Source organism: Condylostylus longicornis, unplaced genomic scaffold, assembly GCF_029603195.1.
Source record: "Condylostylus longicornis isolate FDR11 unplaced genomic scaffold, ASM2960319v2 ptg000069l, whole genome shotgun sequence".
Lineage (NCBI taxonomy): Eukaryota > Metazoa > Arthropoda > Insecta > Diptera > Dolichopodidae > Condylostylus > Condylostylus longicornis.
The window spans coordinates 604251-631108 of NW_026578037.1; the positions used below are offsets into that span (position 1 = coordinate 604251).

The following is a 26858-nucleotide window of genomic DNA, read 5'->3' on the forward strand; positions in this document are numbered from 1 at the left end:
GAATTATATTAAATTCTGTTAAATTCGTTCAGCGATTCATCAAATTGAACCATCTGCAAAGTAATTAATTATCGATATATGTATGTATATTATTTTTCTATGGAGTTGGTGATTTGGTTGTGGTTTAGTGTATTTACATAATTATGAGGGATCCAAATCCAGACATTCAAAATAGTGCCTATTTATACAATAGATGAAAACAGTGGTAATAACAAAATTACTTTTTTTTTAATTTTTCTAAGTAGACACTTATTTATAAATGTTAATATAATAAGACGATATAAATTTGAAAGGCTCTACATAATATTTCGACTTTATGCCTTAATTTTTACAGTTGGGCAATGTGATTTTTTTAAACATACTGAAAAATTGAGGATTGTGTGATTTATTTTATTATTTTAAATGTACTTCAAATTTCTATGCGCATTCCCAATAAATTTGTTATGCTTTAGAAATTAAAATAAATAATTAAAATGCGTTAAACACTACTGTTGAAAAGGTAAAAAAAGTTGTCCCAAAATTTCAAAAACATCCTCATGAATTTCGAGGAAGAGATGGGATAATAGAAATTTTACAAGCAAGAAAAAAACTTATTCATATTTTAACTTAATGGAAATTCCTTGATGCAACTGCAGAACAGATGGATGACGTAATCAAAGGAACGAGTTAAAGGCAGAAAAATTAATTAAAAAATTTTTCTGCTCGAACTGGACTCGAACCAGTGACCTACCGCTTTCTAGGCGGACGCTCTACCAACTGAGCTACAGAGGCATGAAGAAATTGCCGATGAAATGTTCTCTACATTGCTTATACTGTAATCCACATGATTACTAAGTATTTGTTTTGTTTACATTGACTGCTACATACAGTCTACTATTGAAACACACAATAACAAGAACATATATATTTATAGGATTGTGCCTATTGCACTAATTATATTATGACTTTTACTAATACAACATCATAGTTGTGAAATTAATAAGTATGTGCTTATTACACTAATAATTTAACTTAATGGAAATTTCTTCATGCAACTGCAGAACAGATAGATGACGTAATCAAATTAACGAGTTAAAGGCAGAAAAATTAATTAAAAATTTTTCTGCTCGAACTGGACTCGAACCAGTGACCTACCGCTTTCTAGGCGGACGCTCTACCAACTGAGCTACAGAGGCATGAAGAAATTGCCGACGAAATGTTCTCTACATTGCTTTATACTACATTGCTTTATCCACATGATTACTAAGTATTTGTTTTGTTTACATTGACTGCTACATACAATCTATAATATACTATAACAAGAACATAATATATATTTATAGGATTGTGCCTATTGCACTAATTATATTATGAGTTTTACTAATACAACATCATAGTTGTAAAATTAATTGCATGAAGAAATTTCCATTAAGTTAAATTATTAGTGTAATAAGCACATACTTATTAATTTCACAACTATGATGTTGTATTAGTAAAACTCATAATATTATTCATATTTGTTTTTAAAGCAAAATCGAACAAAAGTCCATCTAAATCTAAACACATATACGTACAGACACATATTTACTTATATATTTATATTCATGTATATATACATGACCAGTTATTGTTTTGAATTATCAATTACGGCAGTTTTATTGAATAATTAAGTTGCAAAATTGTACAAAAATGTCCAAAAGTATACTTGCATTTCATTTCCATACTGGGCGCGTTCTTCTCTTATTAATTTAACTTTTTCAATACGTCTTGTCCTTCTTCTCCATAAATTAAATTTGTAATACAAAAAGCTTTCGAAGATAGAATCTTCTCTTTAGAATTTAAAATTTTTTGAGGTGAGCCGAAGGATCTATTGACATAAAGATAAATATTTCTTCGTTTGCATTCTTTTTTGCTCTTTGCTGAATTCAACCTCCACCATGACAACCGCAACTATCTCAGTACAGACAAAGGACCAGAGGATAGTCGGAGCAAACCCCTCCACATCTGTGGAAGCTGGCGATGCCTGTCGTGTACGGAGGAAGAAGAGTCACGGAAAAGATAAGTCTACAAAACGGAAGGAGCGGTAGGAAACAACGCTACCTACCCCCTTTAGGCCAACCTGGTGGCCTAGATGACCTTAAATGTCGGGGACTCAGCGAAGCTGATGTAAGATGTTACCTTCATTTCCTGGGGCAGGGAAAAGCGCCTGATGAAACCAGGAAATTAGCTGATACCCTCAACATCACGAGCAGAACCTGAGACAAGTAACGCCGTTGCCACCATAATGGTCAAGATACCTTTTCTGTCTAGGGGATACTCTCCGACAATGCTGACCTAGCAGGACCTAACCCGCCTTGAAGAAGCCATAGTCGCTAAATTAATGAAGGACTGGGATACCATTATCCACTTTGAAAGTATTCACTCCAAACCGGGTTTGATAAGTGCCGACTGTGCGGATCAGGAGACGGCGGATCAGGATGTGGCTGATGGGACGAGCACCAGTGTTGCCGAAATGGGATGGAGCCACGCTGGTCTCTAAGAAGGGACACGACATCACGAAACCAGACGTCATCACAGTCTTCGTCCCCAGAAGTACAGGACAGGACTTAACTAGAGTGCTGGCGATTTTTCAGACCTGAAACAGGTCAATTCATAGCCGGGTCTGGAAGTTCGTGGGCCAGCGCGAGTATAGGGGGGGCGAAGTCTTGAAAATCGGCGTTGACAGCGTATCAGACGAGGCCATCGCGCAGAGCGGTCACATTTTGCGCTACCGGAAAAATCTCCGTTAAGTGTCTCATAATGGGTGGCAAATTTCATATCGGAGACACCGTTCCAAAAGTGGTAAAAAGGATGAGCGGTAGGGAAGCACTCTCCGAAATGTAGGGAAGGGAATGAAATATCTGAGGAGGCGGGACCCCCATCGCTAGCAACGATGGTTGAGATGGTTGCGGACCTGGAGCTAACCCTCATAAGTCTGAAGAGCAAGGATGTTCACGAAACAACATCTGGGCATACCTATGGTGCAAGAACCCTGGGTATATGAAGGACAAATCAAAGGATTGTCAATTAGAGATGTTCAGGTAGTATGGAATTATAAGCAGCACCTACCCAAAGCCTGCATTCTAATCAAAAAAAATATTAACTATGTTTTAATTTCAGAGTACATAACAAGGGTTCTCACATCTGCCAAGGCTAGTGGAAAACTACAACAAAAAGAAGTGGCCACTCATCATCGGATGCGATACAAACGCGCATCACGAGGCATGGGGCAACAGTGATACCATTAATAGAGGTGGTTCATTGCTAAATAGGAAAACAGGTCCCCTATGTCGTGAGTATTGGAAAAAGGCGGCAGATATTTTTAATTGTCAGAGGGTGAGATGGGCTATTAGCACCTTTCAGCCTTTTAAGGCTCCAGGAGTGTATGCGATATCACTAACACTTATGCAGCGCGGCCTGGAGTAGATCCTGGCAGGTGGCTAGGGTTGGTTTTGTTCCTAAAGTGGGAAGGAGAGACGTGGTACTCAAGTCATTCAGGCCAATTTGCCTTACGTCTTTCTTACTGAAGACGATGGAGAAAGTTATTGATAATCATATCAGGGCCACCGTATTGGTGCGGAACCCGCTAAGTGGCAGTGTGGATGCACACCAGGTGAGTTAATCGACGTAGACCGCTCTGGATGTCCAAGATGCTCATTACAAGGGTTGCAGAAACTGTAGACGGGCGAAGTCCGGTAAGCATCAGCACGGTTAGGGGCTGTCCCCAAGTTGGGGTCCTTTCCCCACCGATGTTGAGTCTAGTTGTGGATGGCCTACTTCAGCAGATTGGGCGTCGAGATGTAGTCGTTCAAGCATACGCTGGTGATAATGTTATCATGGCCAGGTGAAAGTTCGCGTAGCTTTTTTAGACATAGTCGAAAGAGACCTGCGGGTGACACAGGCCTAGTGTGGCACTATGGGCACAAACTCAATTCTAGCAAGACGATCCTGGTGCCCTTCACTAGGAGAAGAAAGCTGGAGCGTTTGCGCAATGTACAGTTGTGCACAGAGGCAGTAGAAAAGATAGTGGAGGTGATATACCTTGGTTGGTGTGGTATCTGACAGCGGGCTTCTTTGGTGAAGACACAAAGAAGTGGTAAGGGTAAAGGCTACCCGAGTCATTTGCATGGTGTGCAGGGTCATTTCAGGGACGGATGCTTGGGGTAGAAGGGTTTCGCTTGAAGCAACAAGAAGGAACCTGGAAGGTTTACACAGACTTGTACGCTTCTGCCTCACTGGTGCTATAAAGACATGTCCAACCATCTCGTTGCCTCGAATTGGCACCTCGGTGTCGAATCGGCGGCGGAAGTGGCCGCTCTAGGATTAGGGAGGAATAGGATGGGAGTGCTCGAAGTAGAAGATCGGAAGCGTCTCACCGACCAGGCTCCGCTCCTCGAATTTCCCAGAGATGATATGGTTAGAAGCTTTCAAAAAAACTTCACCTCGTTGTTGAACGACAAAGGGAACTGGAAGGAAAATTTTGCTAGCCACCCGGTCGGACATGTGCCATCGTGTGGTACACGGATGGATCAGAGACCTGTGATGGGATGGGTGCGGGCGTTTTTGTGCCAAGAACCAAATTCTTCGAAACCATAGGGACGTATCCCAGCGTCCTTCAGGCGGAGGTGCATGCCATTGACATGTATGTGCAGTTCATCCTTGAGAGACGATACCACGGAAAAGAATTATTGATCATGTCGGATAGTCAAGCTGCTATCAGAACTATTTCTCAGTATCCTCCGAGATAGTATGGGGCTCAAGAAATAGGTAAGTGCAACCGGGTCATACTGTGCTGGGTGCCTGGACATGTGGGCTAGACCGTCAGAGGACGGGTGGGCTAGAAGGGGGTAAATACACTTCTTCTTGGGCCAGAGCCCTTCTACGAAATCGGACCACATACGATTCAAGGATAATTAAGGAAGAGAATTGAGAGGCGGCATTCGGAGCGCTGGGAGTGTCTTTCAGCGCTTCGACAGGCTAAGGAGCTTCTGAGAAATTATGACCAGGGGCGCCCTAGGAAAATAATGGGGCTCGGCTGAAATCAGATGAAAATTCTCAGCTTGGGCTTGGAAGTGAAGATGTATGCAGGTTTTGCGCGCAGGATGAGGAGTTCTCGGCGCACCTTCTGAGGGAATGCGAGGCCCTCGTCCGCATGAAATGGGAGGTACTGGAGAACTGCGTGCTCACGCCGGTGGAGCTGCGATATACCGGCTTCAAAGTAGCTCGAATTCATCAGGAAGGTAAGTCTCGAGAGAGTGTTGTAGGTTTTTGTCCTGCACCTAGTTTGGGGGCACAATTGATCTATATTTTCTGGCCGCCTTCCTTGTAATCTACAATCTACGGCTGATAGTTGTACTTTCAATGGCAAAAGGTGACTATTTCATACCTCCTGTTATGGAAGTCAGTCAACGTCTTAATAAAAGTACAAATGTCTTAAAGGTGGAAGGTCAAGTTTCTGAAGCATTTCAAAACTTAGTAATCTTCTATTAGCACATGCTACAAATGGCACATTTTTGTTTAATTCTAAAAGATCGTAGCTCGGTATTATGTGTGATATCAAATAATATAAATGTTTTATTACACCATTAAAATAGTTTTTCAAATAAGATGTGTCCTGCAATCAAGCCTGTTATCCAAATGATACCTTATTACTTAAAAGTTTTAACACATCCAATTTCAAAATAGTTTATAGAACTACACCTTTTAATCTAAATTTATTAAACCAAATTGTGAATAACTAGCGAGTGAAGAAGCAAAGACCTATATTTAAAAGACATCAAACCAAGTGTAAAATTTTTAGATATGGAAAATTTTACGATTTTCAGATTTTTGCCTATTGAGCTTTGTTGAAATCGGCACCAGATTTTAGTTTCTGTTATACATCAAAGTATAAAAACAAAAAACAGAAAAAAAGATTAAGCAAAATATAAAAAGAAATCGCAAACATTATGATTGCGAAGGTACAGTAATATAAAAATTTTTCTTTTCTTACGATCTAATTACGATTTCTACGATTTCAAGATTGCATTCTGATAGATTTTTACCTAACTCTAATTTGGTAGTTTTCCGTAAACTCTCAAAATGTTGAGTGTTGTTTGCAGACCATATTCTTCTTAATATTAAACTAACATTTTTCTTATTAAAATCCCTTAAAGAAAAAAAGTTTAGTTTTCAGACGTCGTTGGTAGATATTGTGAATGAAACTTTTAATTGTCATAAAAAAATAACCTAAAGACTTACTGACTTTCTTAAACTTTAAAAGAAAAATTTGAAACTTAAAAATTCAACTTTTGTAAGAAATGCTTGAAATTTTGAGCAACAATCAAAGAAATATACTTTGCGGTTACCAGATCTGAGTTTTTGTACTTTTGTCTATATAACAGCATCACATTACTATCCTTAACATCACAAATGTTATTTAGGTAACATTTTCTTAACGAAGTAACTTTTCAGAACATAAAATATTTTTCCTTTCGTGCGGCAACCTCTTGTACAATCTGGTTTTGAATATAATGATATATCATACATTTAGATACATATTTATAATTATGCATTTATATATATATATATATGATAAATGATTGATATATGTAAATATATAAATAGAATAAAAATGTAGAAATGAAATACAAAAATTATTAGGAATAATTAAGTGTAAGTGTTTAGTTTTGTATGTATAGAATATTTACAAATGTGTGTTCTCAACATTCTAAACAAGAACTTTTATTCGCTCCTATGTTTAATATTCTGGTTCGCGTACTTTTTTAAATTTTACTTTTCGTAAAGTACATAAAAAAACACAGAGTATCACCCCCTTATATTAACTTCATAACGTACCAATTAATATTAACTTCATAACGTACCGAAATCATGCATAATTCACATTCATTCTACTTTACAGTAGATGCTTTATTTTTCTTTCAAAAGAATTTTTTTGATCGTCACCAAAGAGTTATACTGTCGTACAATCCAAATAAAAAAAAATTAATTACGAATTGGACATGGCTAAATTTTTCAAGCTCTTTCTATTAAGAGACAGTGATGAAAGTACAAAAAACTCAGAGTTAGGTATATGATTTTGATTTTTGAAAAGAAGAAAATGATGTAATTTATGCGATATTTATTTTTTATGTTATTTTGTGCGAGACGCAGATAGAAAATTTCGTAAAAATTACTCAATTGGTAAATTATTTACATTTCAGATACTTAAAGAAATTTTTGTTTTTGTACTATACATTTTTAAGTATACTTTCAACCTCCTCATATCGAAATAGTCCAGAAGTTTTAGCTTTACCCAATGTACTATCCTCATATTTCATGTGTTTTTTCTTTTTTTGTAACATATTATATATCGCTTAAATTAATATTTTTAGAATCTCACTGTGGTACCCCTGTAACAACTTGCAAGAGACCGCTTCATATTAAAAATTGGAAGCAAAATAATCGAATAAGGGAAGGTATATATAACATTTTATTGAACATCATAAATGTTCAAGAAAAAAAATTAAAACCTCCATGCATATTTACATGTTTCTATTTTTACACTTTTGATGATGACTACAATAACAAAATATTCCAAGCCTTTTAGCAGTTGGGCGATGAAAAGAAAAATATTTTCTATAGTACTCATTAAAAAAAGAAGTAACAAAACGACGTAAAAAGGATTCTAATAAAAAAGAAAACAGTTTTCCATATTTATTGAAAAAACAATGACAAGGGCAATGACAAAATAATAAAATCAGGTAATTTTTTTATAGCTTTAAAATAATATGTATTACTATTGTAAGAACTAAATAAAACATTATTTAAAAAAAGATTAAGCATTTACTTTTTAAGGAAATTTTTGTTTATAATTAGAATATATTATAAAACAATATGCTAAACTTTACTAAACAAAATGAAAGGGTTCAAATTTAATTATAAGATGTTAATTTTTATTTTGATATGGAATTGAATACCTATCATATTATAAAAAATATGGAACAAACTATAAAACTTTAATTTGTAAAATGAAAGCTATTTAAAAAAAACTATTTTATTAATCTAAAATAATAAAATGATTAATAATCTAAACTTCATGTTTCCTATAATTTTCAGAATTATAATGTCGTATGGCAATATTCTTTTGTCGTACGTGTATTGATATGAAAATTATGTAAAAACATGCACATACGACAACATGTTTCTGGACAAAAGTCTTTAGAAGTTCGACCTCTTTGTGCCAAGGCACTTTAGTTCGGTGTTAAATAATTCTTTATATTGCTACTTATCCTAAAAAATCATAAAAATTTAAAAATTTTCGATGAATTTTGAGAAATTTTATCCTAAGCTTCAATTGCGATTTCCCAAAACCCGACATGTCACGATATGCGACAAAATAACTCTAGGGTGACGAAATGCAAATTGTTAATTAACAATAAACGTTAGTTCGCAATTATATTCCATAATTTTATTGTGAATACATAATTCACAACAAAAACAGAATCTTTGTAATATATCCTAAATTTTTACTAAATTGCTTGGCTCGTTCTGGTAGCTGCCATACAACTTCAAAAGTTATTTGGCTATATCTCAGAAGCCATAAAAGCTGTGATATTTAAATTTCATGCAAGCTAATATATTAGTAAGGTCAATTTGTTTGATAAAAGACGTTGAAATTTTTTGGATCCTTCTGGTAGCTACCATACAACTTCAAAAGTTATTTGGTTATATCTTAGGAACTATGAAAGCTGTGGTATTGAAATTTGGCATAAGTAAATATATTAGTAGGGCCAATGTGTTTGACAAAAGTCGTTAAAATTCCATGGCTCCTTGTAGCTGCCATACAACTTCTAAATTTATTTAACTATATCTCAGAAGCCATAAAAGCTGTGGTATTCAAATTTCACACAAACGAATAAATTAGTTAGGCCAATATGTTTGATAACATTCGTTGAAATCGCTGGGCTCTTTCTAGTAGCTGCCATACAACTTCAATAGTTGTATGGCAGCTGTTTATATCTAATATTGAACAGTGCTGAAATTTTGCATAAATTAATATGGTAATATAGAAACTTAAAATTATAGTCTGTCCCATAGTCAACTACGAGTACTTCTAGAAGGGCTAGAGACATGGGACAAAAAGCATCCCAGAAAAATCTGACATTAGAACTTTTTATCCCCGAAATAGCTCTATTTTAAGACTTTCTGAAAAAATTTTTGTATAACAAAAGCACGTTTTTCCTTTAAACCCTTTTTATAATTAGAAACACAAACCAAGAAATAAATGATATGTTTTGTGTTATTATTAGAAACACAAACCGAGAAATACATAATATTTGCAAAAATAATGATCTCACATATTTTTGGTTCGGAAAATCGAAATAATTTTAACGTGAATAAACGACAGCTTTTGTCAAAGACATCAGATGTTTTGTGGCTTCTGAATAATAATGCTTCATTTGTTGTTGTTTTGAATATTATGTTTCGTCACCAAGCTTTAAAAAAATATACATACAGAATATAATATGTATGTACGTATGTAGTTAGAATTTAATTTTTCGCACTTTTCCAAAAATTTTTTGAAAAAAAGTGCTTATTAGTTTCACTCTGTCCGTCCGTCCGTCCGTCCGTCCGTCTGTCCGTGTGTCTGTTTACAAAACTTCTACATTCTTAAAGATAGAAAGCTGAAATTTAATACGTACATAGATCTTCACTAGAAACTTATTTCCGTAGAACAAAATTTTTACCTATCTCCCCCCCTCTAGAATTTATACCCCCCAAAGCACTAAAAATGGCATATTTTAACTATTTGTTGCAATGAAACCATAAGCATTTTTGAAATTTTGCAAACGCAGAAAGGCAGTGGCTTGCTTCCCCTACTGCGGTATACTATAGTTAAGCTTTAGAAAAACAAAATGGCCGTTCAAATTTACCGTTATTTCCTTTTTTTCCAAATATTTAATGTCGTTTTTCTTCTAGACCCCAGTCTGCAGAAGCTTGAAATTTTAGGGGCTTTTAGACATTAGCAATTAGTTTATTTTGTTAGAAGAAAATTTTTTTCCATCTCCACCCCCTCTCAAGTTATGGCCTCTTGAAATTTGTAAAATTTGCATTTTTGACACCTTATATTTCTGAAACCACAAGTTTTTTCAAATTTCTATAAACGCAAAAAGTTAACGGTAAATTCCATGACATTAAAAAATATAATTATTTTTCTTAACTCACACAATTAACCCTTAAAATCGAGCATTATGTTAACCCCTGTTTATATTAAATTTTGCTTTATTTCAAAGACTGCATAAATGGTTCATCCTAAATATATGCTATCCTAGAAATAGTTTCGTTTATAAATGAAAATAATTTTAATAGTGTGGTAGATATACATAGACTGTTTTTAAAAGCAGTATTTTCACTTGTTGAAGGGAAAAGTGCTACAATACAAACCATTGGTTTGACCCAACTTTATTATTGTTCCAAACGAAAAACTGTAAAATGCTAAATTTTAATACATTCATATGTACATACATATATTTGAATAAAATTATTATTTTGTTTTTGCCTAAACCTTTTCTTTATTTAAAAAACTACATTCATATGTACATACATATATTTGAATACAATTATTATTTTATTTTAATCTAAACCTTTTCTTTATTTGAGAAACTTATTTCTATATGTTCACCCGCAGTTTTAAAAAAATAGGTATACATTCATAATAATGTACGTTTTTGCTTAAAATTTTATTTAAAATTTTTTGAACAAAAAATTTTAAAATTTTCAATTCTAATACATTAATGTTCATACATATATTTGAATAAAAATATTATTTTATTTATGCCTAAACCTTTTCTTTATTTGAAAAATTTATTTCTTATGTTTCACCCATGATTTAATAATTATGTCTTTCTATATGCCAAACCACAAATTTGAATATTATTCAATTCATATAGAAAGCTTAAAAAAATTAGTTAGGAAGCTTTAAAAAAATATATACATACATATTTATGTACTTAACTATTGTAACAATTTTTTTCAATTCTAATACATTAATGTTCATTCATATATTTGAATAAAAATATTATTTTATTTATGCCTAAATCTTTTCTTTATTTGAAAAATTTATTTCTTATGTTTCCCCCGTGATTTAATAATTATGTGTTTCTATATGCCAAACCACAAATTTGAATATTATTCAATTCATATAGAAAGCTTAAAAAAATTAGTTAGGAAGCTTTAAAAAAATATTTACATACATATTTATGTACTTAACTATTGTAACAATTTTTTTTTTGGAAATTTTCTTTAAATTTTTATAATAATATTTATCTGTTATACATTAAAAAAAAAATAAAACAAAAAAGTTAAACAAAATAAAAAAAAATTTTTAAAATAATCCAAAAAAAAGAAAAATGTGACACCATCCAGGCAAGCATTGATCCAATAACCTTCTGGCTATCAGACTACCACGCTACCCACTAGGCTACGCAGTACCTTGAATTTCCCTTTATAATTCTATATTTTATTCATATTTCGTATAACTCTTCAAAAACCATCATATGTTACATTATATATATATAGCTACTTCTCAGATGGAAAAGAGTACGGGTACTTCTAGAAGGGCTAGAGATATGGGACAAAAGGCATTAGGTAGAGTTTTGCCTCTAGGGTCCCAGAAAAATCTGATATTGGAACTTTTTAGCCCCGAAATAGCTCTATTTTAAGATTTTCTGAAAAAATTTTTGTATAACAAAAGCACGTTTTTCTTTTATACTTTTTATAATTAGAAACACAAACCAAGAAATAAATGATACGTTTTACGTTATTAACATATTAGAAACACAAACCGGGAAATAAATAATATTTGAAAATATAATGATCTCACATATTTTTGGTTCGCATAATCGAATTAATCTTAACGTAAATAAATATCAGCTTTTATCAGACATCAGATGTTTTGTGGCATCTAAATATCAATATTTCATTCGTTGTTGTTTTGAACATTACGTTTCGTCAGCAAGCTTTAAAAAAATATACATACAGAATATATGTACGTATGTAGTTAGAAATTTACTATTATTGTTCCAAACGAAAAACTGTAAAATGCTAAATTTTAATACATTCATATGTACATACATATATTTGAATAAAATTATTATTTTGTTTTTGCCTAAACCTTTTCTTTATTTGAAAAACTACATTCATATGTACATACATATATTGGAATACAATTATTATTTTATTTTAATCTAAACCTTTTCTTTATTTGAGAAACTTATTTCTATATGTTCACTCGCAGTTTTAAAAAAATAGGTATACATTCATAATTATGTACGTTTTTGCTTAAAATTTTATTTCAAATTTTTTGAACAAAAAATTTTAAAATGTTCAATTCTAATACATTAATGTTCATACATATATTTGAATAAAAATATTATTTTATTTATGCCTAAACCTTTTCTTTATTTGAAAAATTTATTTCTTATATTTCCCCCGTGATTTAATAATTATGTGTTTCTATATGCCAAACCACAAATTTGAATATTATTCAATTCATATAGAAAGCTTAAAAAAATTAGTTAGGAAGCTTTAAAAAAATATATACATACATATTTATGTACTTAACTATTGTAACAATTTTTTTTTTTGGAAATTTTCTTTAAATTTTTATAATAATATTTATCTGTTATACATTAAAAAAAATAAAACAAAAAATTTAAACAAAATAAAAAAAAATTTTTAAAATAATCCAAAAAGATAAAAACACGACAACATCCAGGCAAGCATTGATCCAATAACCTTCTGGCTATGAGACTACCACGCTAACCACTAGGCTACGCAGTACCTTGAATTTCCCTTTATAATTCTATATTTTATTCATATTTCGTATAACTCTTCAAAAACCATCCTATGTTACATTATATATATATAGCTACTTCTCAGATGGAAAAGAGTACGGGTACTTCTAGAAGGGCTAGAGATATGGGACAAAAGGCATTAGGTAGAGTTTTGCCTCTAGGGTCACAGAAAAAGCATTAATTCCACCCACCTTCCCCCTTCACCCCCTCCCAAAGTGCTTTGTGACCGCTTTTTACAAAATGGTATTACATCTTGTAGGGGTGATTATTATTCACTTTTGGTGGTATAAGTATTCTATATAAATTGTGTTTTGGAAGTGTGAATTATAACAAGAAGTGAACATTTCCTTGAGAAATTTGTTAAAGATAATACAATCTACATTGTTTTATAATAAGCATGTTAGTTATAATCTGCTGCAAAATGCATGAGTAAGCAAAATTTCTTGCCAATATATTTAGACATTACATTTTTTGGCAATGTATTTTTAGCAAACAATTTAATAAGAAAATGTTATTGTATTGCATTAAATTTTTACAAATAGGGTAATTTAAAAAAAAATATTTAAGGGCGGAAACTTGCTGATATTGATTTTTAAGGGTTAGGCATTTTTAATTTCATTTTAAATAAGAACAAAAATAAAAAAAATTATCAATAAAAAAAGTTTATCTGAAAAATCGCATTTTTCAGGGTTCGGACCTGAGACTTTTTGCATAGAAATCGTACGCTATGAGCACTATTTTATGTAGTATTAACTGATTATACATTCACGCGTTTTATTCGCATGTTTTACAAAATCCAAAATACATATTATTTTAATTGTCAAAGGTACCTTCCAATTTTATGGGACATATCCTAAAGCGAGGTTCTAAAATAAATTACTCAAAAGATATTAAATCTCAAAGGAACTAAACTATTTGTTTAATTATGCACTTTTTCGTAATTATTTTTAAGAGCTTTTATTTTATCTTATATTATATTATTAATTCTAAATTTTATCTTATAAAATATTAGCAAAAAAACATATCAGATGTATATTATGGGTGTGTTTTTCAAGAAAAAAGTAAACTTAAAATAATGTATCTCACACACAGAATGGAACACAATTTCAAAACTACAGACATAATACTTGCAAGGCTTGCAAAGCAAGCACACTGGATTAGTTTTTTAAAAAGCTTCCTAACGAAGTTTTTTAAAGCTTCCTAAATGAATCGAATAATATCCAAAGTGGTGTTTGAACATATAGATATAAATTTTAAATACGTATGAAATAAATATTTCATATAAAGAAAAGGATAATGCACATCTAATGCATATATGTATGCATTAGAATTGAACATTTTAAAATTTTTCGAACAGTAAGAAATAAAATTTTAAGTATAAACAGACATAATTATAAATGTATACCTATTTTTTAACGCTCCTGACGAAACATAATATTGAAAACTATGGGTGAACATTACCTGTACTGTTTCGCACCTTAGAAGTAGCTATACATATATAGCTACTATATAGCTACATATTTATTAGCGACCGTATTGTGTATACAATAGATAGATAGAATAGATACAAATTTTGCATATAGTTTTTGCATATAGTTTTGCATATAGTATGCACTTCTTCATAGTAGGGAAGTGTAAATAAACTATTTTTAGCAACCTGTCGGTCTGTGTGTGCACTCGCGTATCTCAAGTTCGGCTGAACCGATTTCGATGAAATTTTTTCTGAAAGTTTATTTCGACTGTGGCACAGATTGATCAACTTTTGGGATATATCAGGCCTTGGGAACTGCACTTTTTAGCGGGCCTGTTTTACATTTTAACCATTTTGAAGAAAATATTCAACCGATTTGCTTGAAATTTCATATTTAAATTCTTCGTATTAAAACAATGAACATATAATTTTTTTGGAAAGATCAGGGCTCGAAAACTGGTCTGCGGGCCGATTTTACAATTTTTACCATATCTGCAGAACGAATAGATGGAATTTCTTGAAATTTGATACTTGAGTTCTGGTTGTTACAGAAACTAATTGGCTAGCATTTTAGGGAATTCGGGTAGCACAAAGCGAAACTCTACTAAGAGCCAAATTTACATTTTTCTATTTAAATTAACTATAAGCTTACTAACGCCCTAAAAATTGGAAATAAGTATTTAACAGACATTTTCACAATATTCTGTAACACTTTTACTTAACTAGGCGGTACACATTGCGGTCAGTTATATGCTGACCACATCAGATTTTTTTTTATTTATTTATATATTTATTATGTTTAGCACAAACATTTTACATAAATTAAAATTAAAGAGTATATATACAAGTTACGAATTTTGTGTCAAAATTCGTTTAAAAAAATAATTTTATTTCGATTTTAAAATTACTTTTATAATACGTTTTATTTCTTTAAGATTACTTTTAAAATACGTCTTATTTCACAACACTAGGTTAAAATTCAATATAACTTTACAATTAAATTTTAAGACTATTCTAAGACTTTAATGCTTAGTTCAATTAATGTCTAAGACTATCTAAGACTAAATTCTTAATCTAAATGTTACCTAATTTATAGTATAAAATTTGCTTATTTAGCAAATTTAATTTTATGTTATTTTCCTAACTAAAAATTTCTCACAGTACAGCGTAGACATGTCGTCAGCACTTTTTGTGGGAACATATTTTTGCGTTAAGAAATTCTCATGCTGAAATATGATGTTTGCTGGAAACGTATTTGAACATGTTTTAATATTAATATTCAGCGTAGAAGAATTCTCACGATGAAATATGTCTGATGAAACATGTTTGAACTTGTTTTAACATGCCCGCTATTTGATCCCTCGTTAACTCTTCCCCCTCTAAAGATCTACGTCCCGTAGATCAACGTTGAGTTTGGTAAGATTAGTAGCTAAGTCCTTAGGGGTGATCTTTGCTACGAATGTCCTTTCTGTTTGTGTCTTTTTCTTCTTGAAAATTATTATCGCTATTATAATTAGAACTACCGCAATGGTGATAACTGAGTTGATTGATGTTGTGATATTGTTTGACGTGGCTAGTTGCTGCACCTTTCTTATATTGTTCTGTTGTAAATCATGAAGATACTCCAAATTGAGTTTCCTATTTGCCTGGGTTAGATTTGTTTGAAGGAACGCTGGTAGTACCTCTGGAGATCTTACTTTGTTGTTGGTGAACGTAAGTCCCTTAATGCGTATAGTATCGTTGGAATATTGTAGGAGAAAACTTCCTGAGAGCTTCCTTGCAGTAGAGGTGGTTATAACATCTCCATGGAAATTGGATAAGAAGATCATATTCTTGGTAATTTCCTCTATTATTTCTTTCCCATTGTATTGAAAATCACATCTTGCATTAAATCCCCTGATGAGTTGCGTTACGCAATGTCCGGGTTGCAACGCTGTCAGTCTGTTTTTCTTGCAAATAGTAACATCATTAAAGTTTTCACACTTGCCTATTACGCCATAGATTTCCTCGTTAACGAGCAGTTCTTCGTACTCCAGATATACCTGACTCTCGTTTCTAATAGTTGGTTTGATCAAAATATGGTCGTATAAACGCTCGTCTGCTTTTGGTAGTGAAATTACGTAAAGGATTGTAAGACCATTAGTTATTACTTTTGGTTCAGCGTATTCGATTGCTTCAATGTCGTTAGAATATGGTAGAGTGTTAACCTCCTTCAGTATGTTAAGAATTTCATCACTACTCAGCAAGTTTGTATTGACGATTTTTTGCTTCGCGAGTTCAATTGCAAGGATGATTTCGTTAATAGCTTCCTTGATGATTACAAGCTTGTTAAATACCATCTGTTCGAATCTATGATCATTGGTATTGCCCAGTTGTTTTAGTATCTTATTGTACCGTTCCATGAGTTTGTTTGTCACTGACATTATTTCACTGTTTATTCTGTACTGTTGGTTGCTATTATAGGTCAGCTGATTCTGGTTTTGGAGTATAGTTTCCCAGTCAGTGGCGTCTGGTGTGCCTGCTAACCATTTCCAGGCTGTTCCAATCCAATTGATGGATCTCCGAGATCTTTTAGTTCCTCGAATTCTGGCTATAGATTCCATTATCTGGTCAACTTGATATTGCAGCTGTGGCTTGATGGTGCTAGAATCATTGACGTTATTCACCAATGGTATTAATTCTCGCAATATTTCATCGTAATTTTTGAGGTTTATTGTGTGGATCAGGTTAAAACTTCCATTTAGTATGCGGGCTTCTCCCAATTTAAGTGTGGCTATTGTGTCTGTAACCTCGAAAATTTTGAGTGAGGCTGCCGTCATATAACATCTGAAAAATAAAAAGGTTTTAGTTAGGGGTGTTTTTGATGTGGGATTTATGAATCCGTTTTCCCGATATTGTAGTGATGGTAGCTTTGTTGTTTTTCAACACTGTTTCTTTTCTGTATATAGGTTTATGCTTAGATTTTATCTGTTTATCTTTTACATAGATCATTTGACCCTTTTTGTAGTCAGTGGGTTCATTTCTTTTTTTGTTCTCCCGATTGAGCTTTATTTGCTGCGAGCGTTGGATTTGCTGCGTAAGATCGCTATGTATTTTTTCTCTGATATTGAGTAAATTCTGATAGTTGACGCGAGAAGTTCTTCCGTAGAATATATCGGCAGGTTTCTTCTTTGTTACTGAGTGGTATGTGTTGTTGTATCGATCTACTGCAATTGTAATTAGCTCCTTATGTGACAGTTGGGGATGCTCTTTTCGTAGACACCTAATGATTTCCAAAATCGTTGAGTGAGCTCTTTCAATAGTTCCATTTACTTCACTCTTCTGAGATGGAGTATTGTACATTTTTATTCCTAGTGCCTTGATGTAAGTTGACACAATAGGACTGATTATTCCGCCTTCATTATCTGTGACAATTATTTCCGGTACGGTGAAATAATGAAGTACCTTTGTGAGTTTGTCTCTGAGATGTAATGCTGATTTATCTTTAATTCCAAAGAATTTGACAAACTTGGAGAATTTGTCTATACAAGTGATATACTTTTCACCCTGTATTTCCATTATGTCTAAATGAAGTATCTGCGTAGGATACTCAGGAATGGGCGTGGGTTGAAGCTGTGGGCGGAGTGGATGTCTATCATATTTATTACAGTTGCATATTTCACACACCTTGATATACTCCCTGATGAGTCTGTTCATGGAAGGGAAGTAATATTTTTCCATTATCTGTTCCCGGTTTTCTACAGAACTCCTATGTGCTCTTTTGTGTTCTTTTTCAATTATGTTGAGCTGTCTTTCTTCGTTCGCGACATCTTCTACCATTCTTTGTGTAATTCTAATCTTAAAATTACTGAAGCATTCCTTGTAAATTTCATTAAGCATACTTAGATATTCTTCGGGTATCTTGATCCCATTAATAATGGTAGGATTGAGCCTTTGTTTCAGCGCAGTTATGAGTTCCTGGCGTGTTATGTTTGGCATTCCAATGGTGAATCTTCGATATCCTGGATGAGGTTCCTCATAGGCTGTGATATCTTTGCTGCGTTTGATGATTATTTGAGTTTTAAAGACGTTAATCGGAGCTTCGCAATGTGGAATAAGATCACTACTGTCTTCGTCACAACTATGGGCTGTCTCTGTGGAGCTAGTTGATAGTGAATTGATTTCAGTCGGCAGCCTTGATAGAGCGTCGGCCACTACATTGGTCTTACCAGGCCGGTAGACTAGCTCGTGATTATATTCTTCAATTCGAGCTTTCCATCTTTTGAGCTTCGCATTGTAATTGCGGTTGCCTAGAGCAAATGTGAGAGGCTGATGGTCTGTCAGTATTTTGATTTTCCTTGCCCCATACAGATAGTTGCGCAGGTTATCAAGTGCCCATACGATGGCTAGCATCTCCTTCTCATTAGTAGCGTAGCCTTCTTCTGTCTTGTCTAACGATCTAGAGATGTACGTAATAGGCCTATCCTTTCCTATCTCGCCTTGAGATAAGACAGCACCAATCGCTTGATTCGACGCATCTGTGGTCAGTATAAATGTGCTCTCGAAATCCGGAAAGATGAGAACTTCAGATGACATTAGTAGCTTTTTCAAATTATCAAATGCTTTTAGTTCTGCTTGGTTTAGTTTTACTATCACCCGTTTGGACTGATTGGCTTTTATTTGCGCATTGTTACCTCTTGTCAAGTTCGTTAGAGGTTTTGCAATTTTGGCAAAATCTTTGATGAATCGCCTGTAGTAAGATGTTAGTCCTAGGAATGACTTGAGTTCTTTAAGATTTGTTGGTGGTTTAATTTGTCTGATGGCTTCGACCTTTTTGGGATCCGGTTTTATTCCTTCGTGAGTAATCAGGTGTCCCAAAAATTCCACTTCTGTCTTGAAAAAATGGGTTTTTTCCAGGTTAACCCTTAGATTTGCCTTTTCCAATGTAGAGAACACTTCCTCGATATTTGTTAGATGTTGTTCTTCGGTTTCTCCAAAAATGATGACATCGTCTATATAGACGTAGCAGCGCTTTCCTATGTGTTGCTTTAGCACGTCGTCTATCATTCGCTGGAATATGGCCGGTGCATTCCTCAAGCCAAAGGGTAGTCGAGTAAACTCGTATTTCCCATTCATAGTGGAGAATGCTGTTTTGGGTATATCTTTTTCCGACATTTTGATTTGGTGGAACCCGGATGTGAGGTCAATAGTTGTAAAAAACCTAGCTTTTCCCAAACTTGAGAGCGTGTTGGTGATGTCGGGAATCGGGTACGTGTCTGGAATGGTTACAGCATTTAATCTTTTGAAGTCGATCACCATTCGGTATTTCTTAGTTCCTGAGGCATCTGGTTTCTTGGAAACTATCCAAATTGGAGAGTTGTAAGGACTCTTTGATGGTCGGATGATACCATCTTTTAGTAAATTCCCTATTTGCTCTTCGACCTCTCCTCTCATGTTGCTGGGATACGGGTATTGTTTGGTGTAAATTGGTTCTTCATTCGATGTTTTGATCTCTGCCCTTACTTCCGTGTCTATAATTTCGCTATCATTAATTGGCCCAAAAATCTTGCTATACTTGCTGATAATTTCTGAGATTCGTCCCTTTAGTTCTTCAGACAAATGGTCTGCCTTGATTTCAATGTTATTGACTTGAACTGATGTTTTTTCCTTAAGAGGTATAGTAATACCAGGTTTTATCGTAATTAGGTTGTTCTTTCTGTCTATGACGGCTTCCAAGGCTTTCAATGTATCGTCGCCCAAAATACCGTCGAACGATTTTAATCCTGGCAGGACGAAAAATTCCAAGGTACTATTATTACCGATGCATTTGAAGAATTTGGCGTTCATTTTTTCTGTAATTTGAACATCACCTCCCGCAGAACGAATTTTAAATGGTTTGTTGGTTGGTTTTGTGTCGACAGCAAGCTCGGGTCTGATGAAGTTTTTATTGGCTCCCGTATCAACTAGGAACTTTAGGATATCATTGTTCCTGGTATGGTACTCTAGGTAAGGAACGCTAGAGAGGCTCCGCTCGTAAAATTTATCTCTTGCGGATCATCTTCTTTTTCTTCATCAAATTCATATTCCTGATATTCATCTACTTCTGGTGTTTCTTGATTAGAATCGTCATTTTCTTCCTGCTCCAGGTTGAATAGCCGTTGCTTGGATTCAGGCTCGTTGTTTCTTGGCCGGTTTATATAGTTGACTCTCTTGCTATGTAGCGATGGATCAACATCCATCGGTGTAGGTGGTTTCGGATATGTTGGTCTTGGAGGTGCGTAGCGATTATTTTGTTGGTAATTTTGTTGTTGGGGTTGGTTACCACCTATTGGGTGACGTTGTGGGAAACTTTGCTGATACGGATTACGTAAACCATCTTGGTATGGTCTGAACGGCATAGGGATTCTTGGTTTGCTGCTTATGTTATTGATAGGTACCGAAACTCGATTATTGTTATTTTTTTGGTGCACTGTTATGTTCCTAAGATTTAAATTCTGCATCTCCAGGCAAAACGCATACGCCTCTGGCAGTGTTTGAGGCCTCTGAATCATTAACATTTTTGCTAATTCACCATTTAAACCTCGTATAAAGACGTCCAATGTTTTATTTCTGTATGTCTCGACAAGCACAGCAATTGTTTCAGCATTGTAGGTTTCCGTTTTTAATTTATTCACGATGAGTGAAAATTGATGATTGACGGTAGCGTAAAATGAATCTATGCTAGAGTTGCCTTGTTTAAGCATGAACAGTTGGTGCTCGAGGGTACGCACATCTCTTTTATCGGCGTAATGCATCGACAAGCATTCCTTGATTGTTAACCAGTCTTCGTCATAGATGTTATACGATATCAAGGCCAGATCAGCCTTGCCTCTGATTTTCTGCCTGATGCTTTGTAAAATAGTCCGGTATATGGGTCTTTCTTTAACGATTTCATAATCTTTTAGTATGCTTTCTACGGCGTGCACCCAAGAGATATATTGTACTGGATCACCATCGAAATATTGGAGCTCCTTCACTCTGTCTGGGAGTCTGCTTATTTCTTTGAGTTCGTCAACGGTTTTTGGCGTTGCTAGAATTTGTTGGCTTTGTGTTTGATTACCACTAGATCCAGAAAATTCTAAATGTTGAATCCGTTGCTCCAGCCTTTTCATAAAACCTTCTTGCTCTTGTGTTAAGTCACTACCCGTTGCGGAATGTTCCAGATTTACGATACGTTGTTCTAAACTTTTGATTTGTTCTATTTGCCGGTTCACTATTCCCGTTAAATTATTGATTGCTGTGGTTAGAGCTTCCATTTTATACTCTTATATATTTTTTATTTTTAAGCCTTTGAATTTAAAAATTTTTTTATTGAACAATAGTTCGATTTTGATTATTCGTATCAACTCTCGTTCTCCAGTAATAGGGTTTCTATGTTTTACGTGTATTGGTGGTATTGCTACCTTTACTTTTTTCGTTTATTAGTTTTCGTTTTAAATTTTAGTAGTCAAATTAATTTTGATTTCTTAATTTATTTAATTCACCGTTATTTATATTAATTTAATTTTAGTTTAATTTTTGGTTAAGTTTTTTTAATTTAATTAAAAAATTTTTTTTTTTTTTTTTTTTTTTTTTACTTTTATTTAAGTTTTTAATTTTTAATTATTAAGTTTAATTCAATTTTTTATTGGTTTTTATATTTAATTAATTTTTATTTAAATTAGAATTGTTAATCGTTTTTCTTTTAAATTGTTTAATTTTCCTTTTTTTAAAAAAATTTTCTTACTTTAGTATTATGAGGACTATTAAAGCGCGGGTTCGCATGTCCTATTGTTCCCGTGTTACTGAAGGTTACTTCAGGAGTCTCAGATGATTTTGTTGTGCCTTGTTCGCAGGTCGCAGATTTCTACTGGAGGCACCGTATTGTTCCTTTTTGGCTGTTAGTGTTCGAGATTTACTATCGGCCTACTGCGGTACGAGTTACGCTCACTTATGACGGGTTATTTAACCTTGTCTTCACTTGTAGAACCTTATTGTTACGACCAGTCCCTGCTCGGGCGCCAGTTACGAATTTTGTGTCAAAATTCGTTTAAAAAAATAATTTTATTTCGATTTTAAAATTACTTTTATAATACGTTTTATTTCTTTAAGATTACTTTTAAAATACGTCTTATTTCACAACACTAGGTTAAAATTCAATATAACTTTACAATTAAATTTTAAGACTATTCTAAGACTTTAATGCTTAGTTCAATTAATGTCTAAGACTATCTAAGACTAAATTCTTAATCTAAATGTTACCTAATTTATAGTATAAAATTTGCTTATTTAGCAAATTTAATTTTATGTTATTTTCCTAACTAAAAATTTCTCACAGTACAGCGTAGACATGTCGTCAGCACTTTTTGTGGGAACATATTTTTGCGTTAAGAAATTCTCATGCTGAAATATGATGTTTGCTGGAAACGTATTTGAACATGTTTTAATATTAATATTCAGCGTAGAAGAATTCTCACGATGAAATATGTCTGATGAAACATGTTTGAACTTGTTTTAACATGCCCGCTATTTGATCCCTCGTTAACTTACATACACTGTTTTTTTAGACAGTAACAAATTTTGACTTAAAAATTAAATTTAAAAATTATACAAAATCCAACTTATTCGTACTAATACTCTATTAAATATGAAATATATACAATGAAAAACTAAAACAAGAATTTGTTAAAATAAAAATGGGTAATAATCAGATGTCATATATGTAAATAGGAGATTTTTCTTCATGTGTTTGGTCAGTGAAAAATCAAGTATGTGTTTGTGTTTATAGCATAAACGCAGGATTCTGCTGACAGGTTCATGTTTTCTATAATTAGTCCTATGAAAATAAACCATGAAAAGTTCAGGGTAACGAGATCTAAAGTTAGAGTTAGTCACAATTTTATTTAAAATGTCGGAAGAGATTAAGTCCATTATCATAAGCTGAAAAATTAATACCAAATCCGCAACATCACGTCTCTCGCCCAGTGTGTGTAAGTCAATTAATTTTAGTCTGTGTTCCTAAGGTGAATGAATTATGGGGCCTTCCTAAGAAAGAAGGCGCACCTCAAAAATTAGCGATAATAATGAACCCTAACATCGAGTTTGATCTGCATATGATATGATTGTAGTTGTTTGTGAATGATAACTTGATATCGAAGCAAACACCCAGGTCCATTATTGAATCAACTTGACTAAGAGCTTGGACATTCAAAGTATGACTTGTTAAAAATGGCCGTCTTTGCCTAAAGTAGCACGTTTGTGCACATTTACTTACACTGATTTTTAGGTTATTACTTGAACATCACCCGTAGAAGCGGTTAAGATCATTTAGTAGAATATTTTTAATTACAATATAGTTTAAGTGATATGGCAACTTCAGAAAGAGTTATTATAATTATTTTTTTTTTTTTTATTATTTTTTCTTCTTTTTTTAATTATAATAAGCTACGTATTATTTAATTTAGGTAGTACAATATTCACGTTTGCAAAAAACAAGAAAAAAGATTCAAGAACAACTTTTCCTTATTTTTCACTTTTGTTCTACAAAAATTTTTTTTACAAAACACATATGAGCACTAAGCGGTTTAGGTAGACTAAAAAATAAAAATAAAATTTTGTTATAAAATCATGAGTAATACTATTATAACTGTATAATATATTATTATACTATACTAAATGAGTTAGTTATTGTTTTTGCTTTCATTGTTTTCTGTATTATTTAGTTGAAAAGTTAAATTTTAGTAATTATTATTCTTACTTTATTGTTACAAACCGTAAAAAAAACACGACTGTTCTTATTAAGTGTAATATGAGAATGATGATGTAATATGTTAATACATTGCGGTCAGTTATGTGCTGATCACAACTAATTTTTTTCGCGTGATTAGGTTATTCGAGTGTTCAATGTCCTGGCTTTTAAAAACTTAGAATTAACTTTATTAATCTAGTTAACATATTACGTTGTAGAATGATCTACCTTTCGCACTCCCTTGAGGATGTTATAGCACCCCATATGTTTAATAATTTGTCGGTTTGTACTTAAAATCTTAGAATTCTATAAAAGCTTTTAATTAATATCAAGAAGTGGCTTTTGGATATGGGTCATGTAAACTTAGAGAGACTGTTACGTGTACGTATTTTATAAAAATTTAAGTAAATTTTTGCACTGATCTCAAATCGTCGGTTAAAAGGCAGAAAACACTAAGTGCATTTTTTGAGAATTTGGATTTCATAGATAAATTAAATCAGAATAATATAATCTTTGTTGTGGCAAAAAATCATGCAAATCCAGAATATAGTTTATAAATCCAGAAATTAAAGAGACCAATCCCATTGCACTAATTGATTAGTTTCACAATTTTACGATTTTTTCAAATTAAATTTACTCAAAACACAGTTTCCTGACTTAATGCTTTCTGCTTCTTATTCGACGAAATTTTGTTTTTAGTAAATTTTTTGAAATTGTTCATTTCTATAGCATTTTTTTTAATATAATATATGTATTTGCAAAATTTGAAAAGATTAAACTAATGATAAGGTTTTATTCCACTTGTGAAAATACACATTTTGCTATCATAAACATGTTTGTTAAACCTTGCTATTTCACTAAAAAAACAGATTAAAAAGTCATAGTAAAATCAAAACTCAACATTTGAGTGTAATTAAATGTATCAAAAATCTTTATTTGCAACAAAAAAAATTTTTTGTAACAAAACCACATGTTTGCTTGGATTGTAGTAATCCAAGCAAACGTAAAATGTTGTTTCAAAATACATTATTTGTAAATTTAAAATTTGACATTAATATATTTTCATTATGAAACGTAGTATTAATTGACATAGCCATTTTATGGCTTTAGCAAATTAATAAAATAACTTGTGTACTTTCAAATGTTTATACTATTTTAAGTTTTTAAACATAAATTGCTCATTACTCAATGATCCTGTTGGCAAAGTACTGATGACTTAAAAACACTTACAAAATTATAATATTTTTCATGTAACGTTGTAGTACTTTCAATAGTTGTAGATTATGCTGTAAAATAAACTACATATTAAGCTTTGTTTACTACAGAAAACTTACTCATTTATAATTCTGCTAGAGTAAGTGCGGGTAATATCGTATAGGCGGGTAATGTGGGATACCAACTTATTTCTTATACTGAACGTGTAACAATTATCTGTTTAAACAGAATTTACAGCTTAACAATTGAATAAAGTGAATCTTGTCTAATTATGTTGAATTTCATTTTACTTTGGAAGTAGCATAACTTTTTTTGTTTTTTTGAAATGTTGACTTTTTTTTACAGGCAAATCAAAATTTTTGTTCAGTCGAAATTTGTCCTCGTGCGGAACTGGATGCAGTTTAAATTTATTAATTTTAGTTTGAATTTTGATGTGTAAAATTATGTTATAATAATTCATTTATAAAAAGTATAAAAATATTTTTTTTTTAATTTGAAAAAATGAACCCTGTCGGGTAATGTGGTATATCTTAATGAGGGTATTTTGGTATACTACACTGCATTAGCAGCACATATCTAATTTTAATTTTAAGCTTTACGTTAACGTAACAGTGCCTAAAAAGGGAATGAAAGTAAGAACTAATGACCAGATTTCTATGCGAAAAGCAATAGAAGCAGTTCGTAATGGAGATATGGGCATTTTATTGGCTTCAAAAACATATGGAGTGCCTCATACTACTTTCCAAAATTATGCACGGAGCTCAAAAACAATAAATGAAATATTTGTCCCTTTTCTGTGTAGGAATCCAGTTTTTGGCGTAGAAACTGAAAACAAGCTAGTTAAATATTATGGATACTCTGGTGTCTGTCATAAGTTGTATGAGTACTGGAGAAAAATTATTACCTCCATATTTTATTTTTCCAAGAAAAAATGCAAATCCATTATTCATGAATAACGCTCCAGTAGAATGAAAGGCAGCATATCATAGTTCTGGATGGGTGAAAACACCAATTTTTACAAAGTGGTTTCAGCATTTTTTGAAATTTGCAAAACCAGCACAAAATGAAACTATTTTATTAATATTAGATGAACACTATAGTCATATGAGAAATATAGAACTTTTTAATTTACTACGTCAGAATAACTTTATTATAATTTCGGATAATTAAATTAGTTCCGATAATTTGGTATAGTGTACTACATTACCCAATAAGGTATACCACAATACCTGCCAAATTTTCAAATAGGAAATTTGGGATTTTTCCTTTATTTTTTTTTAATACTGGTCTTATGTTTAGAAGATTGAGAATTTTTCCAACACAGTTTTAAAAAGCATATTCCAACGAAGGTAAATGACTTTATCCGAACTAGAAATATACTGCGGTTGCCGAGAAAATCATAAAAATAAAAACGGTATACGACATTACCCGCTCTTCCTCTACACTTAACTAAATAAGGTCCTGTCTTTCTTTTTTATAAAACAAGTTCAGGACAAATTTATAATATTTTACAACATTCGAAAAAGTTACAATTTTTTACATTTACATACCATAACCAAAATTTAATTTATTG

At 32.6% G+C, this 26858-nt stretch overlaps 1 protein-coding gene across 1 annotated transcript in view; it reads right to left on the reverse strand.

Annotated features, from left to right (window-relative positions):
- Window positions 1–26858, reverse strand: part of LOC129612342 (uncharacterized) — a 134364-nt gene that overhangs the window by 20973 nt on the left and 86533 nt on the right. The gene's annotated exons all lie outside the window — the stretch shown is intronic.